The sequence below is a fragment of the Drosophila serrata genome, unplaced genomic scaffold (assembly GCF_035046125.1).
Source record: "Drosophila serrata isolate PLE 108 unplaced genomic scaffold, ASM3504612v1 contig_184, whole genome shotgun sequence".
Lineage (NCBI taxonomy): Eukaryota > Metazoa > Arthropoda > Insecta > Diptera > Drosophilidae > Drosophila > Drosophila serrata.
The window spans coordinates 1,408,353-1,423,824 of record NW_028257082.1 but is presented as its reverse complement, the minus strand read 5'-3'; positions in this window follow the sequence as shown (position 1 = coordinate 1,423,824).

Here is a 15,472-nt window from a genome sequence, read left to right as displayed (position 1 = left end):
GGTTTGTATAAAAAAATGTATAAAAACAAACGTAAATATGTATGGAAAAATGCAAATTTGCCCGTTTTCTGAACGCCATAAAATGGCCAAAAAGCCTATGATTGCCAAAATTCGTATACTCTCCGATTCGCCCTTAAAATCTTAGTTAATTAGTAACAAAAACAATAACAAAATTTTTTTGATAATTTTAGCCAATTTTTGCAATTTTTAAAAGGGGTTACATCATTAAAATTTCAGAAAATTGGCTAAAAATTTCAATTTTTTACATTTTAAATGTGGTATGCAGATTTATTAACCTGATCAAAACTATCACACTGCCGCTTTCCGAATTGAAATTAATGCATTTTTGGCCAAGTTATTGAATTTTTAGACTTTGGTTTGTATAAAAAAATGTATAAAAACAAACGTAAATATGTATGGAAAAATGCAAATTTGCCCGTTTTCTGAACGCCATAAAACGGCCAAAAAGCCTATGATTGCCAAAATTCGTATACTCTCCGATTCGCCCTTAAAATCTTAGTTAATTAGTAACAAAAACAATAACAAAATTTTTTTGATAATTTAAGCCAATTTTTGCAATTTTTAAAAGGGGTTACATCATTAAAATTTCAGAAAATTGGCTAAAAATTTCAATTTTTTACATTTTAAATGTGGTATGCAGATTTATTAACCTGATCAAAACTATCACACTGCCGCTTTCCGAATTGAAATTAATGCATTTTTGGCCTAGTTATTGAATTTTTAGACTTTGGTTTGTATAAAAAAATGTATAAAAACAAACGTAAATATGTATGGAAAAATGCAAATTTGCCCGTTTTCTGAACGCCATAAAATGGCCAAAAAGCCTACGATTGCCAAAATTCGTATACTCTCCGATTCGCCCTTAAAATCTTAGTTAATTAGTAACAAAAAAAATAACAACATTTTTTTGATAATTTTAGCCAATTTTTGCAATTTTTAAAAGGGGTTACATCATTAAAATTTCAGAAAATTGGCTAAAAATTTCAATTTTTTACATTCTAAATGTGGTATGCAGATTTATTAACCTGATCAAAACTATCACACTGCCGCTTTCCGAATTGAAATTAATGCATTTTTGGCCTAGTTATTGAATTTTTAGACTTTGGTTTGTATAAAAAAATGTATAAAAACAAACGTAAATATGTATGGAAAAATGCAAATTTGCCCGTTTTCTGAACGCCATAAAACGGCCAAAAAGCCTATGATTGCCAAAATTCGTATACTCTCCGATTCGCCCTTAAAATCTTAGTTAATTAGTAACAAAAAAAATAACACAATTTTTTTGATAATTTTAGCCAATTTTTGCAATTTTTAAAAGGGGTTACATCATTAAAATTTCAGAAAATTGACAAAAGTTTTCATTTTTTTACATTTTAAATTTGGTATGCAGATTTATTAACCTCATCAAAACTATCACACTGCCGCTTTCCGAATTGAAATTAATGCATTTTTGGCCTAGTTATTGAATTTTTAGACTTTGGTTTGTATAAAAAAATGTATAAAAACAAACGTAAATATGTATGGAAAAATGCAAATTTGCCCGTTTTCTGAACGCCATAAAACGGCCAAAAAGCCTATGATTGCCAAAATTCGTATACTCTCCGATTCGCCCTTAAAATCTTAGTTAATTAGTAACAAAAAAAATAACAACATTTTTTTGATAATTTCAGCCAATTTTTGCAATTTTTAAAAGGGGTTACATCATTAAAATTTCAGAAAATTGACAAAAGTTTTCATTTTTTTACATTTTAAATTTGGTATGCAGATTTATTAACCTGATCAAAACTATCACACTGCCGCTTTCCGAATTGAAATTAATGCATTTTTAGCCTAGTTATTTAATTTTTAGACTTTGGTTTGTATAAAAAAATGTATAAAAACAAACGTAAATATGTATGGAAAAATGCAAATTTGCCCGTTTTCTGAACGCCATAAAACGGCCAAAAAGCCTATGATTGCCAAAATTCGTATACTCTCCGATTCGCCCTTAAAATCTTAGTTAATTAGTAACAAAAAAAATAACACAATTTTTTTGATAATTTTAGCCAATTTTTGCAATTTTTAAAAGGGGTTACATCATTAAAATTTCAGAAAATTGGCTAAAAATTTCAATTTTTTACATTTTAAATGTGGTATGCAGATTTATTAACCTGATCAAAACTATCACACTGCCGCTTTCCGAATTGAAATTAATGCATTTTTGGCCTAGTTATTGAATTTTTAGACTTTGGTTTGTATAAAAAAATGTATAAAAACAAACGTAAATATGTATGGAAAAATGCAAATTTGCCCGTTTTCTGAACGCCATAAAACGGCCAAAAAGCCTATGATTGCCAAAATTCGTATACTCTCCGATTCGCCCTTAAAATCTTAGTTAATTAGTAACAAAAAAAATAACACAATTTTTTTGATAATTTTAGCCAATTTTTGCAATTTTTAAAAGGGGTTACATCATTAAAATTTCAGAAAATTGACAAAAATTTTCATTTATTTACATTTTAAATTTGGTATGCAGATTTATTAACCTCATCAAAACTATCACACTGCCGCTTTCCGAATTGAAATTAATGCATTTTTAGCCTAGTTATTGAATTTTTAGACTTTGGTTTGTATAAAAAAATGTATAAAAACAAACGTAAATATGTATGGAAAAATGCAAATTTGCCCGTTTTCTGAACGCCATAAAACGGCCAAAAAGCCTATGATTGCCAAAATTCGTATACTCTCCGATTCGCCCTTAAAATCTTAGTTAATTAGTAACAAAAAAAATAACACAATTTTTTTGATAATTTTAGCCAATTTTTGCAATTTTTAAAAGGGGTTACATCATTAAAATTTCAGAAAATTGACAAAAATTTTCATTTTTTTACATTTTAAATTTGGTATGCAGATTTATTAACCTCATCAAAACTATCACACTGCCGCTTTCCGAATTGAAATTAATGCATTTTTAGCCTAGTTATTGAATTTTTAGACTTTGGTTTGTATAAAAAAATGTATAAAAACAAACGTAAATATGTATGGAAAAATTCAAATTTGCCCGTTTTCTGAACGCCATAAAATGGCTAAAAAGCCTATGATTGCCAAAATTCGTATACTCTCCGATTCGCCCTTAAAATCTTAATTAATTAGTAACAAAAAAAATAACAACATTTTTTTGATAATTTCAGCCAATTTTTGCAATTTTTAAAAGGGGTTACATCATTAAAATTTCAGAAAATTGGCAAAATTTTTCATTTTTTTGCATTTTAAATGTGGTATGCAGATTTATTAACCTGATCAAAACTATCACAGGACCGCTTTCCGAATTGAAATTAATGCATTTTTAGCCTAGTTATTGAATTTTTAGACTTTGGTTTGTATAAAAAAATGTATAAAAACAAACGTAAATATGTATGGAAAAATGCAAATTTGCCCGTTTTCTGAACGCCATAAAACGGCCAAAAAGCCTATGATTGCCAAAATTCGTATACTCTCCGATTCGCCCTTAAAATCTTAGTTAATTAGTAACAACAAAAATAACACAATTTTTTTGATAATTTTAGCCAATTTTTGCAATTTTTAAAAGGGGTTATCATTAAAATTTCAGAAAATTGGCCAAATTTTTCATTTTTTTACATTTTAAATGTGGTATGCAGATTTATTAACCTGATCAAAACTATCACACTGCCGCTTTCCGAATTGAAATTAATGCATTTTTAGCCTAGTTATTGAATTTTTAGACTTTGGTTTGTATAAAAAAATGTATAAAAACAAACGTAAATATGTATGGAAAAATGCAAATTTGCCCGTTTTCTGAACGCCATAAAATGGCCAAAAAGCCTATGATTGCCAAAATTCGTATACTCTCCGATTCGCCCTTAAAATCTTAGTTAATTAGTAACAAAAACAATAACAAAATTTTTTTGATAACTTTAGCCAATTTTTGCAATTTTTAAAAGGGGTTACATCATTAAAATTTCAGAAAATTGGCAAAATTTTTCATTTTTTTACATTTTAAATGTGGTATGCAGATTTATTAACCTGATCAAAACTATCACACTGCCGCTTTCCGAATTGAAATTAATGCATTTTTAGCCTAGTTATTGAATTTTTAGACTTTGGTTTGTATAAAAAAATGTATAAAAACAAACGTAAATATGTATGGAAAAATGCAAATTTGCCCGTTTTCTGAACGCCATAAAACGGCCAAAAAGCCTATGATTGCCAAAATTCGTATACTCTCCGATTCGCCCTTAAAATCTTAGTTAATTAGTAACAAAAACAATAACAAAATTTTTTTGATAATTTTAGCCAATTTTTGCAATTTTTAAAAGGGGTTACATCATTAAAATTTCAGAAAATTGGCTAGAAATTTCAATTTTTTACATTTTAAATGTGGTATGCAGATTTATTAACCTGATCAAAACTATCACACTGCCGCTTTCCGAATTGAAATTAATGCATTTTTGGCCTAGTTATTGAATTTTTAGACTTTGGTTTGTATAAAAAAATGTATAAAAACAAACGTAAATATGTATGGAAAAATGCAAATTTGCCCGTTTTCTGAACGCCATAAAATGGCCAAAAAGCCTACGATTGCCAAAATTCGTATACTCTCCGATTCGCCCTTAAAATCTTAGTTAATTAGTAACAAAAAAAATAACAACATTTTTTTGATAATTTTAGCCAATTTTTGCAATTTTTAAAAGGGGTTACATCATTAAAATTTCAGAAAATTGGCTAAAAATTTCAATTTTTTACATTTTAAATGTGGTATGCAGATTTATTAACCTGATCAAAACTATCACACTGCCGCTTTCCGAATTGAAATTAATGCATTTTTGGCCTAGTTATTGAATTTTTAGACTTTGGTTTGTATAAAAAAATGTATAAAAACAAACGTAAATATGTATGGAAAAATGCAAATTTGCCCGTTTTCTGAACGCCATAAAACGGCCAAAAAGCCTATGATTGCCAAAATTCGTATACTCTCCGATTCGCCCTTAAAATCTTAGTTAATTAGTAACAAAAAAAATAACACAATTTTTTTGATAATTTTAGCCAATTTTTGCAATTTTTAAAAGGGGTTACATCATTAAAATTTCAGAAAATTGACAAAAATTTTCATTTATTTACATTTTAAATTTGGTATGCAGATTTATTAACCTCATCAAAACTATCACACTGCCGCTTTCCGAATTGAAATTAATGCATTTTTAGCCTAGTTATTGAATTTTTAGACTTTGGTTTGTATAAAAAAATGTATAAAAACAAACGTAAATATGTATGGAAAAATGCAAATTTGCCCGTTTTCTGAACGCCATAAAACGGCCAAAAAGCCTATGATTGCCAAAATTCGTATACTCTCCGATTCGCCCTTAAAATCTTAGTTAATTAGTAACAAAAAAAATAACACAATTTTTTTGATAATTTTAGCCAATTTTTGCAATTTTTAAAAGGGGTTACATCATTAAAATTTCAGAAAATTGACAAAAGTTTTCATTTTTTTACATTTTAAATTTGGTATGCAGATTTATTAACCTCATCAAAACTATCACACTGCCGCTTTCCGAATTGAAATTAATGCATTTTTAGCCTAGTTATTGAATTTTTAGACTTTGGTTTGTATAAAAAAATGTATAAAAACAAACGTAAATATGTATGGAAAAATGCAAATTTGCCCGTTTTCTGAACGCCATAAAACGGCCAAAAAGCCTATGATTGCCAAAATTCGTATACTCTCCGATTCGCCCTTAAAATCTTAGTTAATTAGTAACAAAAAAAATAACACAATTTTTTTGATAATTTTAGCCAATTTTTGCAATTTTTAAAAGGGGTTACATCATTAAAATTTCAGAAAATTGACAAAAGTTTTCATTTTTTTACATTTTAAATTTGGTATGCAGATTTATTAACCTCATCAAAACTATCACACTGCCGCTTTCCGAATTGAAATTAATGCATTTTTAGCCTAGTTATTGAATTTTTAGACTTTGGTTTGTATAAAAAAATGTATAAAAACAAACGTAAATATGTATGGAAAAATGCAAATTTGCCCGTTTTCTGAACGCCATAAAATGGCCAAAAAGCCTATGATTGCCAAAATTCGTATACTCTCCGATTCGCATTTAAAATCTTAGTTAATTAGTAACAAAAAAAATAACACAATTTTTTTGATAATTTTAGCCAATTTTTGCAATTTTTAAAAGGGGTTACATCATTAAAATTTCAGAAAATTGACAAAAATTTTCATTTTTTTACATTTTAAATTTGGTATGCAGATTTATTAACCTCATCAAAACTATCACACTGCCGCTTTCCGAATTGAAATTAATGCATTTTTGGCCTAGTTATTGAATTTTTAGACTTTGGTTTGTATAAAAAAATGTATAAAAACAAACGTAAATATGTATGGAAAAATGCACATTTGCCCGTTTTCTGAACGCCTTAAAACGGCCAAAAAGCCTATGATTGCCAAAATTCGTATACTCTCCGATTCGCCCTTAAAATCTTAGTTAATTAGTAACAAAAAAAATAACACAATTTTTTTGATAATTTTAGCCAATTTTTGCAATTTTTAAAAGGGGTTACATCATTAAAATTTCAGAAAATTGACAAAAATTTTCATTTTTTTACATTTTAAATTTGGTATGCAGATTTATTAACCTCATCAAAACTATCACACTGCCGCTTTCCGAATTGAAATTAATGCATTTTTGGCCTAGTTATTGAATTTTTAGACTTTGGTTTGTATAAAAAAATGTATAAAAACAAACGTAAATATGTATGGAAAAATGCACATTTGCCCGTTTTCTGAACGCCATAAAACGGCCAAAAAGCCTATGATTGCCAAAATTCGTATACTCTCCGATTCGCCCTTAAAATCTTAGTTAATTAGTAACAAAAACAATAACAAATTTTTTTTTGATAATTTTAGCCAATTTTTGAAATTTTTAAAAGGGGTTACATCATTAAAATTTCAGAAAATTGGCAAAATTTTTCATTTTTTTACATTTTAAATTTGGTATGCAGATTTATTAACCTCATCAAAACTATCACACTGCCGCTTTCCGAATTGAAATTAATGCATTTTTAGCCTAGTTATTGAATTTTTAGACTTTGGTTTGTATAAAAAAATGTATAAAAACAAACGTAAATATGTATGGAAAAATGCACATTTGCCCGTTTTCTGAACGCCATAAAACGGCCAAAAAGCCTATGATTGCCAAAATTCGTTTACTCTCCGATTCGCCCTTAAAATCTTAGTTAATTAGTAACAAAAAAAATAACATTTTTTTGATAATTTTAGCCAATTTTTGCAATTTTTAAAAGAGGTTACATCATTAAAATTTCAGAAAATTGACAAAAATTTTCATTTTTTTACATTTTTAATGTGGTATGCAGATTTATTAACCTCATCAAAACTATCACACTGCCGCTTTCCGAATTGAAATTAATGCATTTTTAGCCTAGTTATTGAATTTTTAGACTTTGGTTTGTATAAAAAAATGTATAAAAACAAACGTAAATATGTATGGAAAAATGCAAATTTGCCCGTTTTCTGAACGCCATAAAACGGCCAAAAAGCCTATGATTGCCAAAATTCGTATACTCTCCGATTCGCCCTTAAAATCTTAGTTAATTAGTAACAAAAAAAATAACACAATTTTTTTGATAATTTTAGCCAATTTTTGCAATTTTTAAAAGGGGTTACATCATTAAAATTTCAGAAAATTGACAAAAGTTTTCATTTTTTTACATTTTAAATTTGGTATGCAGATTTATTAACCTCATCAAAACTATCACACTGCCGCTTTCCGAATTGAAATTAATGCATTTTTAGCCTAGTTATTGAATTTTTAGACTTTGGTTTGTATAAAAAAATGTATAAAAACAAACGTAAATATGTATGGAAAAATGCAAATTTGCCCGTTTTCTGAACGCCATAAAACGGCCAAAAAGCCTATGATTGCCAAAATTCGTATACTCTCCGATTCGCCCTTAAAATCTTAGTTAATTAGTAACAAAAAAAATAACACAATTTTTTTGATAATTTTAGCCAATTTTTGCAATTTTTAAAAGGGGTTACATCATTAAAATTTCAGAAAATTGACAAAAGTTTTCATTTTTTTACATTTTAAATTTGGTATGCAGATTTATTAACCTCATCAAAACTATCACACTGCCGCTTTCCGAATTGAAATTAATGCATTTTTAGCCTAGTTATTGAATTTTTAGACTTTGGTTTGTATAAAAAAATGTATAAAAACAAACGTAAATATGTATGGAAAAATGCAAATTTGCCCGTTTTCTGAACGCCATAAAATGGCCAAAAAGCCTATGATTGCCAAAATTCGTATACTCTCCGATTCGCATTTAAAATCTTAGTTAATTAGTAACAAAAAAAATAACACAATTTTTTTGATAATTTTAGCCAATTTTTGCAATTTTTAAAAGGGGTTACATCATTAAAATTTCAGAAAATTGACAAAAATTTTCATTTTTTTACATTTTAAATTTGGTATGCAGATTTATTAACCTCATCAAAACTATCACACTGCCGCTTTCCGAATTGAAATTAATGCATTTTTGGCCTAGTTATTGAATTTTTAGACTTTGGTTTGTATAAAAAAATGTATAAAAACAAACGTAAATATGTATGGAAAAATGCACATTTGCCCGTTTTCTGAACGCCTTAAAACGGCCAAAAAGCCTATGATTGCCAAAATTCGTTTACTCTCCGATTCGCCCTTAAAATCTTAGTTAATTAGTAACAAAAAAAATAACATTTTTTTGATAATTTTAGCCAATTTTTGCAATTTTTAAAAGAGGTTACATCATTAAAATTTCAGAAAATTGACAAAAATTTTCATTTTTTTACATTTTTAATGTGGTATGCAGATTTATTAACCTCATCAAAACTATCACACTGCCGCTTTCCGAATTGAAATTAATGCATTTTTAGCCTAGTTATTGAATTTTTAGACTTTGGTTTGTATAAAAAAATGTATAAAAACAAACGTAAATATGTATGGAAAAATGCAAATTTGCCCGTTTTCTGAACGCCATAAAACGGCCAAAAAGCCTATGATTGCCAAAATTCGTATACTCTCCGATTCGCCCTTAAAATCTTAGTTAATTAGTAACAAAAAAAATAACACAATTTTTTTGATAATTTTAGCCAATTTTTGCAATTTTTAAAAGGGGTTACATCATTAAAATTTCAGAAAATTGACAAAAGTTTTCATTTTTTTACATTTTAAATTTGGTATGCAGATTTATTAACCTCATCAAAACTATCACACTGCCGCTTTCCGAATTGAAATTAATGCATTTTTAGCCTAGTTATTGAATTTTTAGACTTTGGTTTGTATAAAAAAATGTATAAAAACAAACGTAAATATGTATGGAAAAATGCAAATTTGCCCGTTTTCTGAACGCCATAAAACGGCCAAAAAGCCTATGATTGCCAAAATTCGTATACTCTCCGATTCGCCCTTAAAATCTTAGTTAATTAGTAACAAAAAAAATAACACAATTTTTTTGATAATTTTAGCCAATTTTTGCAATTTTTAAAAGGGGTTACATCATTAAAATTTCAGAAAATTGACAAAAGTTTTCATTTTTTTACATTTTAAATTTGGTATGCAGATTTATTAACCTCATCAAAACTATCACACTGCCGCTTTCCGAATTGAAATTAATGCATTTTTAGCCTAGTTATTGAATTTTTAGACTTTGGTTTGTATAAAAAAATGTATAAAAACAAACGTAAATATGTATGGAAAAATGCAAATTTGCCCGTTTTCTGAACGCCATAAAATGGCCAAAAAGCCTATGATTGCCAAAATTCGTATACTCTCCGATTCGCATTTAAAATCTTAGTTAATTAGTAACAAAAAAAATAACACAATTTTTTTGATAATTTTAGCCAATTTTTGCAATTTTTAAAAGGGGTTACATCATTAAAATTTCAGAAAATTGACAAAAATTTTCATTTTTTTACATTTTAAATTTGGTATGCAGATTTATTAACCTCATCAAAACTATCACACTGCCGCTTTCCGAATTGAAATTAATGCATTTTTGGCCTAGTTATTGAATTTTTAGACTTTGGTTTGTATAAAAAAATGTATAAAAACAAACGTAAATATGTATGGAAAAATGCACATTTGCCCGTTTTCTGAACGCCTTAAAACGGCCAAAAAGCCTATGATTGCCAAAATTCGTATACTCTCCGATTCGCCCTTAAAATCTTAGTTAATTAGTAACAAAAAAAATAACACAATTTTTTTGATAATTTTAGCCAATTTTTGCAATTTTTAAAAGGGGTTACATCATTAAAATTTCAGAAAATTGACAAAAATTTTCATTTTTTTACATTTTAAATTTGGTATGCAGATTTATTAACCTCATCAAAACTATCACACTGCCGCTTTCCGAATTGAAATTAATGCATTTTTGGCCTAGTTATTGAATTTTTAGACTTTGGTTTGTATAAAAAAATGTATAAAAACAAACGTAAATATGTATGGAAAAATGCACATTTGCCCGTTTTCTGAACGCCATAAAACGGCCAAAAAGCCTATGATTGCCAAAATTCGTATACTCTCCGATTCGCCCTTAAAATCTTAGTTAATTAGTAACAAAAACAATAACAAATTTTTTTTTGATAATTTTAGCCAATTTTTGAAATTTTTAAAAGGGGTTACATCATTAAAATTTCAGAAAATTGGCAAAATTTTTCATTTTTTTACATTTTAAATTTGGTATGCAGATTTATTAACCTCATCAAAACTATCACACTGCCGCTTTCCGAATTGAAATTAATGCATTTTTAGCCTAGTTATTGAATTTTTAGACTTTGGTTTGTATAAAAAAATGTATAAAAACAAACGTAAATATGTATGGAAAAATGCAAATTTGCCCGTTTTCTGAACGCCATAAAACGGCCAAAAAGCCTATGATTGCCAAAATTCGTATACTCTCCGATTCGCCCTTAAAATCTTAGTTAATTAGTAACAAAAAAAATAACACAATTTTTTTGATAATTTTAGCCAATTTTTGCAATTTTTAAAAGGGGTTACATCATTAAAATTTCAGAAAATTGACAAAAGTTTTCATTTTTTTACATTTTAAATTTGGTATGCAGATTTATTAACCTCATCAAAACTATCACACTGCCGCTTTCCGAATTGAAATTAATGCATTTTTAGCCTAGTTATTGAATTTTTAGACTTTGGTTTGTATAAAAAAATGTATAAAAACAAACGTAAATATGTATGGAAAAATGCAAATTTGCCCGTTTTCTGAACGCCATAAAACGGCCAAAAAGCCTATGATTGCCAAAATTCGTATACTCTCCGATTCGCCCTTAAAATCTTAGTTAATTAGTAACAAAAAAAAAAACACAATTTTTTTGATAATTTTAGCCAATTTTTGCAATTTTTAAAAGGGGTTACATCATTAAAATTTCAGAAAATTGACAAAAATTTTCATTTTTTTACATTTTAAATTTGGTATGCAGATTTATTAACCTCATCAAAACATCACACTGCCGCTTTCCGAATTGAAATTAATGCATTTTTAGCCTAGTTATTGAATTTTTAGACTTTGGTTTGTATAAAAAAATGTATAAAAACAAACGTAAATATGTATGGAAAAATGCAAATTTGCCCGTTTTCTGAACGCCATAAAATGGCCAAAAAGCCTATGATTGCCAAAATTCGTATACTCTCCGATTCGCCCTTAAAATCTTAGTTAATTAGTAACAAAAACCATTACCAAATTTTTTTTTATAATTTTAGCCAATTTTTGCAATTTTTAAAAGGGGTTACATCATTAAAATTTCAGAAAATTGGCAAAAATTTTCATTTTTTTGGATTTTAAATGTGGTATGCAGATTTATTAACCTGATCAAAACTATCACAGGACCGTTTTCCGAATTGAAATTAATGCATTTTTAGCCTAGTTATTGAATTTTTAGACTTTGGTTTGTATAAAAAAATGTATAAAAACAAACGTAAATATGTATGGAAAAATGCACATTTGCCCGTTTTCTGAACGCCATAAAACGGCCAAAAAGCCTATGATTGCCAAAATTCGTATACTCTCCGATTCGCCCTTAAAATCTTAGTTAATTAGTAACAAAAAAAATAACAACATTTTTTTTTGATAATTTTAGCCAATTTTTGAAATTTTTAAAAGGGGTTACATCATTAAAATTTCAGAAAATTGGCAAAATTTTTCATTTTTTTACATTTTAAATTTGGTATGCAGATTTATTAACCTCATCAAAACTATCACACTGCCGCTTTCCGAATTGAAATTAATGCATTTTTAGCCTAGTTATTGAATTTTTAGACTTTGGTTTGTATAAAAAAATGTATAAAAACAAACGTAAATATGTATGGAAAAATGCACATTTGCCCGTTTTCTGAACGCCATAAAACGGCCAAAAAGCCTATGATTGCCAAAATTCGTATACTCTCCGATTCGCCCTTAAAATCTTAGTTAATTAGTAACAAAAACAATAACAAATTTTTTTTTGATAATTTTAGCCAATTTTTGAAATTTTTAAAAGGGGTTACATCATTAAAATTTCAGAAAATTGGCAAAATTTTTCATTTTTTTACATTTTAAATTTGGTATGCAGATTTATTAACCTCATCAAAACTATCACACTGCCGCTTTCCGAATTGAAATTAATGCATTTTTAGCCTAGTTATTGAATTTTTAGACTTTGGTTTGTATAAAAAAATGTATAAAAACAAACGTAAATATGTATGGAAAAATGCACATTTGCCCGTTTTCTGAACGCCATAAAACGGCCAAAAAGCCTATGATTGCCAAAATTCGTATACTCTCCGATTCGCCCTTAAAATCTTAGTTAATTAGTAACAAAAAAAATAACATTTTTTTGATAATTTTAGCCAATTTTTGCAATTTTTAAAAGAGGTTACATCATTAAAATTTCAGAAAATTGACAAAAATTTTCATTTTTTTACATTTTTAATGTGGTATGCAGATTTATTAACCTCATCAAAACTATCACACTGCCGCTTTCCGAATTGAAATTAATGCATTTTTAGCCTAGTTATTGAATTTTTAGACTTTGGTTTGTATAAAAAAATGTATAAAAACAAACGTAAATATGTATGGAAAAATGCAAATTTGCCCGTTTTCTGAACGCCATAAAACGGCCAAAAAGCCTATGATTGCCAAAATTCGTATACTCTCCGATTCGCCCTTAAAATCTTAGTTAATTAGTAACAAAAAAAATAACACAATTTTTTTGATAATTTTAGCCAATTTTTGCAATTTTTAAAAGGGGTTACATCATTAAAATTTCAGAAAATTGACAAAAGTTTTCATTTTTTTACATTTTAAATTTGGTATGCAGATTTATTAACCTCATCAAAACTATCACACTGCCGCTTTCCGAATTGAAATTAATGCATTTTTAGCCTAGTTATTGAATTTTTAGACTTTGGTTTGTATAAAAAAATGTATAAAAACAAACGTAAATATGTATGGAAAAATGCAAATTTGCCCGTTTTCTGAACGCCATAAAACGGCCAAAAAGCCTATGATTGCCAAAATTCGTATACTCTCCGATTCGCCCTTAAAATCTTAGTTAATTAGTAACAAAAAAAAAAACACAATTTTTTTGATAATTTTAGCCAATTTTTGCAATTTTTAAAAGGGGTTACATCATTAAAATTTCAGAAAATTGACAAAAATTTTCATTTTTTTACATTTTAAATTTGGTATGCAGATTTATTAACCTCATCAAAACATCACACTGCCGCTTTCCGAATTGAAATTAATGCATTTTTAGCCTAGTTATTGAATTTTTAGACTTTGGTTTGTATAAAAAAATGTATAAAAACAAACGTAAATATGTATGGAAAAATGCAAATTTGCCCGTTTTCTGAACGCCATAAAATGGCCAAAAAGCCTATGATTGCCAAAATTCGTATACTCTCCGGTTCGCCCTTAAAATCTTAGTTAATTAGTAACAAAAACCATTACCAAATTTTTTTTTATAATTTTAGCCAATTTTTGCAATTTTTAAAAGGGGTTACATCATTAAAATTTCAGAAAATTGGCAAAAATTTTCATTTTTTTGCATTTTAAATGTGGTATGCAGATTTATTAACCTGATCAAAACTATCACAGGACCGTTTTCCGAATTGAAATTAATGCATTTTTAGCCTAGTTATTGAATTTTTAGACTTTGGTTTGTATAAAAAAATGTATAAAAACAAACGTAAATATGTATGGAAAAATGCACATTTGCCCGTTTTCTGAACGCCATAAAACGGCCAAAAAGCCTATGATTGCCAAAATTCGTATACTCTCCGATTCGCCCTTAAAATCTTAGTTAATTAGTAACAAAAAAAATAACAACATTTTTTTTTGATAATTTTAGCCAATTTTTGAAATTTTTAAAAGGGGTTACATCATTAAAATTTCAGAAAATTGGCAAAATTTTTCATTTTTTTACATTTTAAATTTGGTATGCAGATTTATTAACCTCATCAAAACTATCACACTGCCGCTTTCCGAATTGAAATTAATGCATTTTTAGCCTAGTTATTGAATTTTTAGACTTTGGTTTGTATAAAAAAATGTATAAAAACAAACGTAAATATGTATGGAAAAATGCACATTTGCCCGTTTTCTGAACGCCATAAAACGGCCAAAAAGCCTATGATTGCCAAAATTCGTATACTCTCCGATTCGCCCTTAAAATCTTAGTTAATTAGTAACAAAAACAATAACAAATTTTTTTTTGATAATTTTAGCCAATTTTTGAAATTTTTAAAAGGGGTTACATCATTAAAATTTCAGAAAATTGGCAAAATTTTTCATTTTTTTACATTTTAAATTTGGTATGCAGATTTATTAACCTCATCAAAACTATCACACTGCCGCTTTCCGAATTGAAATTATTGCATTTTTAGCCTAGTTATTGAATTTTTAGACTTTGGTTTGTATAAAAAAATGTATAAAAACAAACGTAAATATGTATGGAAAAATGCACATTTGCCCGTTTTCTGAACGCCATAAAACGGCCAAAAAGCCTATGATTGCCAAAATTCGTATACTCTCCGATTCGCCCTTAAAATCTTAGTTAATTAGTAACAAAAAAAATAACATTTTTTTGATAATTTTAGCCAATTTTTGCAATTTTTAAAAGAGGTTACATCATTAAAATTTCAGAAAATTGACAAAAATTTTCATTTTTTTACATTTTTAATGTGGTATGCAGATTTATTAACCTCATCAAAACTATCACACTGCCGCTTTCCGAATTGAAATTAATGCATTTTTAGCCTAGTTATTGAATTTTTAGACTTTGGTTTGTATAAAAAAATGTATAAAAACAAACGTAAATATGTATGGAAAAATGCAAATTTGCCCGTTTTCTGAACGCCATAAAACGGCCAAAAAGCCTATGATT